This window comes from Moschus berezovskii, chromosome 12 (genome assembly GCF_049115385.1).
Source record: "Moschus berezovskii isolate FMDL1 chromosome 12, NW_MosBer_1.0, whole genome shotgun sequence".
Lineage (NCBI taxonomy): Eukaryota > Metazoa > Chordata > Mammalia > Artiodactyla > Moschidae > Moschus > Moschus berezovskii.
In genome coordinates this window covers 50,421,152-50,426,783 of record NC_142471.1, presented here as the reverse complement: position 1 = coordinate 50,426,783, position 5,632 = coordinate 50,421,152, and the positions used below count along the sequence as shown (strand labels likewise).

The 5,632-nt window shown below is 36.8% G+C and overlaps 1 pseudogene; it reads left to right on the top strand.

Moving 5' to 3' along the window:
• Positions 1-1,844: 1,844 nt before the first annotated feature.
• LOC129555596 (large ribosomal subunit protein uL10 pseudogene) lies at positions 1,845-2,637 on the top strand (annotated as a pseudogene).
• The last annotated feature ends 2,995 nt before the right edge of the window (positions 2,638-5,632 follow it).

Below are 5,632 nucleotides of genomic sequence, written 5' to 3'. Positions count from 1 at the left end.
ATTTACTTTTTAATTTGTTTATCTACCACTTCATACCAGACCCAGAGTTGAATATAAAATCTGTGTGGGCTATTTTTTGCTTACTTTTCAACTTTCATGTGTTCAGACTTAATACCTGTCACTTAAGTATGCAGAAAAAAAGAGGTTTCTGTATAAAATATGAATACTTTGTCACAGAATGTATACACAACTGGAAAGATTATTGATTCTATCAATATTATTTAGAACAGGTTGCTGTATAGCATTTAAATAAAATGTTGGGTTGCACTTTTCTATTATTTAGGAGATTGAAAAATCACCAAGCTATATGCCCAAATTGGCCGTTTAGTTTGATATGATCCCACTTGTTAATTTTTGCCTTTGCTTCATTTGCTTTTGTTGCTAAATCCAATAAATTATCACCAGAACTAACATCAAAGGGTTTATCAGCTTTATTTTATTCTAGTATTTTTATGGTTTCAGGTCTTACATCCAAATAGTCAATCCATTCTGAGTTACTGTCTGTATGGTATAAGAAAGTTTTTTGTTTCATTGTTTTGCCAGTGGTTGTCCAGTTTTCCCAACATCATTTATTGAAGAGACTGTTGTTTCCTCATTGTATGTTCTTGGCTCTTGGTCATAATCAATTGATTGGTCATAAATCAATTAATCTCTATGTCTGTTTTATGTTGATGTTGTTGTTCAGTCACTAAATCGTGTCTGACCCCATGGATTGCAGAACATCATACTCCTCTGTCCTCCACAACTCTTGTAGTTTGCTCAAATTCATGTCCATTGAGTCAGTGACGCTATCTAACCATCTCATCCTCTGCCACCCCCTTATCCTTTTGTCTTCAAACTTTGCCAGGATCGGGGTCTTTTCCAGTGAATCAGCTCTTTGCATCAGGTGACCATAATATTGTAGTTTCAACTTCAACAGTCCTTCCAATGAATATTCAGGGATGGTTGTGTTGAAGATTGACAATATCATACTAATTTGATAACTATAGCTCTGTGATATAGTTTGAAATTAAGGAGCATAATGCTCCCATCTTTGTTCTTCTTTCTCAAGAGTTATTTGGATATGTAGGGTCATTTGTGGTTCTATGCAAATTTTAGTATTATATATTCTATTTTTTTGAAGAACATCTTGGAATTTTGATGGTGATTGCATTGAATCTGTAGACTGCTTTGAGTAGTAAGTACAACTGACATGAGTATGTAATGGACAATGATATATTTAAATTTTATTTAGGATTTTAAGTTTGAATTTTGAAAAAAAATGTATTTTATTTGCACAATAACTCAAGTGTTCTCTTCTCTATCCCATATAAAAATGGAATAGTCCACAGTATATATTTATTTGGAATTACTTGAATGGAACATTTGAAAAGAGTAACAATCTCCTTACTGATTTAATGGAGATAAATAGATGTTACCTCCATTAAATCAGTTTGCTACCTTCTTTTCCACTGTTGCTGTAACAAATTACTAAGCACTTAGTGTCTTCAACACATTTTATATTATATCACAGTTCTGAAGGTCAAAGGTTTGGGTTGGATTTGCCTTCTTTTCTTCTCTAGGTTTCGCAAGGCTGCCACTAAGGTGTTGGCCAGCAGGGCTTCTACCAGGAGGCACTGGGGAGATTCTGCTTTCAAGCTCATTCAGATTGTTGGTAGAATTCAGCTTCTTGTTGTAGATCTGAGGTCTCTGTTTTCAAGCTGGCTGTCCCCAGGGACTGCCCTTGCTTTTAGAGGCTTCTTTTTGGTCCCTATATGTTTTCTGTATTTCTGAGCAAGCACAGTGAATTCTCCTGATGCTAGGAATCTCTGACTTATTTTTCTGCTGATGGTGCACCACAGCTGATGGGCAAGAACACGATGATGCGCAAGGCCATCCAAGGGCATCTGGAAAACAACCCGGCTCTGGAGAAACTGTGGCCTCACATCCGGGGGAATGTGGGCTTCCTGTTCACCAAGGAGGACCTCACTGAGATCAGGGACGTGCTGCTGGCCAACAGGGTGCCAGCTGCCACCCGTGCTGGTGCCATAGCGCCATGCGAAGTCACTGTGCCGGCCCAGAACACTGGTCTGGGGCCCGAGAAGACCTCCTTCTTCCAGGCTTTAGGCATCACCATTAAGATCTCCAGGGGCACGATTGAAATCCTGAGCAATGTGCAGTTGATTATGACCGGAGATAAGGTGGGTGCCAGCGAAGCCACGCTGCTGAGCATGCTGAACATCTCCCCCTTCTCCTTGGGGCTGGTCATCCAGCAGCTGTTTGACAGTGGCAGCATCTACAACCCTGAAGTGCTTGACATCACAGAGGAAACTGCATTCCCGCTTCCTGGTGGGTGTCCGCAACGTTGCCAGCGTATGCCTGCAGATTGGTTACCCGACTGTTGTATCTGCACTCCATTCTATCATCAGTGGGTACAAGCGGGTCCTGGCTTTGTCTGTGGAGACTGATTATACCTTCCCACTTGCTGAAAAGGTCAAGGCCTTCCTGGCTGATCCATCTGCATTTGTGGCTGCTGCTCCCGTGGCTGCTGCTACCACTGCTGCCCCTGCGGCCGCCATCGCAGCCCCAGCCAAGATTGAAGCAAAGGAAAAGTCGGAGGAGTCGGATGAGGATATGGGATTTGGTCTCTTTGACTAATCACCAAAAAGCAGCCAACCGGGCCAGCATTATTTGTGAAATGAGAAAATAAAGGCTTACTTCTCTTAAAAAAAAAACAAAAAAAACAAACATGGTGCACCATCAGCACCATGGCTCTTTTGCTCCCAGCCAGAGAAATTCATCTGCTTTTAACACATGTGATCAGGTTGAGGTAACCCAGATAATACAGAATAATCTTCCTAATTTGAGGTCTGTAATTTGAAATATATCGGTAAAATTTATTTTCTCATGTAAGCTAAGATGTTCAAAATTTCTAAGATTTAACGTGTGGATATCTTGATTCCATATATCACATTGCTCTATCCAATGCTGGGAATTTCAAAATCTCCCTAATAGAGATAGATTTTATAACAATTTCAAAATATTAAAAGAAAATTAATAATGAGCACTGACTGATTAATTCTATCATGAAACTATTAATCTTGTTCTTTGTGTGCTTATCAATCAAAAATATATTACAAATAATTTTCCCTAAATGATTTCTGGCTAATGACTTTAGGGATACACACATCTGTGTTGACAGTTCTATTAAATTAAGAGTAAATCCAAGCACTAAAGATTGATTTTCTACATATATATTAATATTCTTGTATTGTTCACTTCATAGACTATAAATCACATTAAACAACTTTGAGAATTTTTGCCAGTAGAATCTGTTATTTTCTCAATAATTAAATACAATTCTGCATTGTTCTGAAGAGATCATGTAATGCAAATCATGAAAATATGAGTTTAAAAGAAGTAAAATGTATTAAGTAGATGAGGAAATTATATGATAAATTTAAAATAATATTAGTTACTATAAATCATTATTTTCAAACATAAAATATAAACTAGCAGTATGACACTTGAGTTAATTTTCCTTAAAGATAAAGATCGTATAATTTATATAACAATCTACTATAGTAGTTTTACTTTTCAGTTTTTACTAATTGCAGTTTGCTGTAATATATGCAAACAAGCAATGATTAGAAAAACATTCCAATTTAAGTAATAGTTAATCAAGACTTTTGGAGAGCACATAGTTTCTAAAGTAACCTAAAAATATTTATTTCAGCTACTAGCGTGAAACAGTGGAAACAGTGACATATTTTATTTTCTTGGGCTCCAAAATCACTGTGGATGGTGACTGCAGCCATGAAATTAAAAGACACTTGCTCCTTGGAAGAAAAGTTATCACAAACCTACACAGTGCTTTGAAAAACAGAGACATCACTTTGCCGACAAAGGTCTGTGTAGTCAAAGCTATGCTTTTTCCAGTATTCATATATGGATGTGAGAGTTGGACCATAAAGAAGGCTGAGCACCAAAGAATCGATGCTTTTGAACTGCGGTTGGAGAAGACTCTTGAGAGTCCCTTGGAGAGCAAGGAGATCAAACCAGTCAATCCTAAAGGAAATCAACCCTGGATATTTATTGGAAGGACTGATGCTGAAGCTGAAGCTACAATACTTTGGCCACCTGATGTGAAGAACTGACTCATTGGAAGGAACCCTGATGTTGGAAAAGATTGAGGGCAGAAGGAAAAAGGGACGACAGAGGATTACATGTTTGGATGACATCACCAACTCAATGGACATGAGTTTGAGCAAACTCCAAGAGACAGTAAAGGACAGGGAAGCCTGGTTTGCTGCAGTTCATGAGGTTGCCAAGAGTCTAACATGACTTAGTGACTGAACAGTAACAAAAACTACTGTGAAATGCCACAATGTCCATAAAAAACAGATAGTTTAAAATACTTTCTTTTAAAATCTTAATTTAAATATTTTATTACAGAAGATTTTATTGTATTTTTCTTTATGTTAAATTCCCAGAGTTTCTCTGTCTTTCCAAGTAGCAAGTTTAAACTAGAAAAACAAGTCTTACCCTCGATTCCAACACCTGTTTATGACATTCTCATTTTAAACTTGGTCTCTGTATTTGAGTCCTTTGGATTTAACTTTGGTTCTGGACAATACATATGTTCAAATCTCAACCCTGACACTTAATAGCCATGAAATCTTAGACTAGTTGTTTGTCTTCTCTGAGCTTCGTTTTCTCATTTTTCCCTCAGTTTAGAGTTCAGAAAGCTGAGAGAATTCATAGCCCGCTCTGACAGGCCAAGCAAAACTCAAATATTCAAATCCACTATTATTTTGGAGTAATACATCTTATTTATCAGGGTTGTTTGGCACTGAGGTAATGAGCATGAGGCAACCTTATCACACTGCTTTAAAAAAATCTTGATAAAAATGAGCACCTGATATATAATAATTTCTTATTACATGCTCGCTCTTATCATTAAGTTTTGACAATGGCTACTTATAATAAAACAATTGCAATAATATCATATCTCCATGATTGAAACTTAGACTATGAATCTGGAATGACTGGCCTTTCCAGTTGAGTTCTGGCCCTTGCATTGCCACCTTTAGCTCTAGACAACTGTTCCAGTCCCCAGTGTAGTTCTGTGATATCCAGGTGAGAGAGGGAGCCTGGAGTGATGTTTGTATGAAGCAAAGAAATGTTTCTCATTTAATCGGAAAATAGGAAATTATTTTGGCCTTCGTGATAATAATCCCAACATTATATCACGAGTTTTAAAAGAAGGACAATAGAAATCAGGTACCCACACATTATTGAGATTAAGCATCTTCCTTATACTTCAAACTAAAGTGAATCCCATAATCACATGGGGAAAAGCCCATAATGTCAGATCTCAAGGTAATTAAGATGGCATCACCTTGCTATTTTTAAAGGAATTTCACAAAGTACATAAACCTATATGCAATCTGCAGTGGTAGGTCTAAAAGTATGAATAATAACAAGTGTTTGTTTTATATCTAGAAAGATGGAATTCTGCTTAAATTGATATGGTGAAATGCCTTACTTTATATTGTTTAAAATATTGTGTATACATATTTGTTAAATATACATGGGAATTGATCTTTGTATAATGTACGTTCTCTGTGTTATTTTGGTTAAAATATATTTT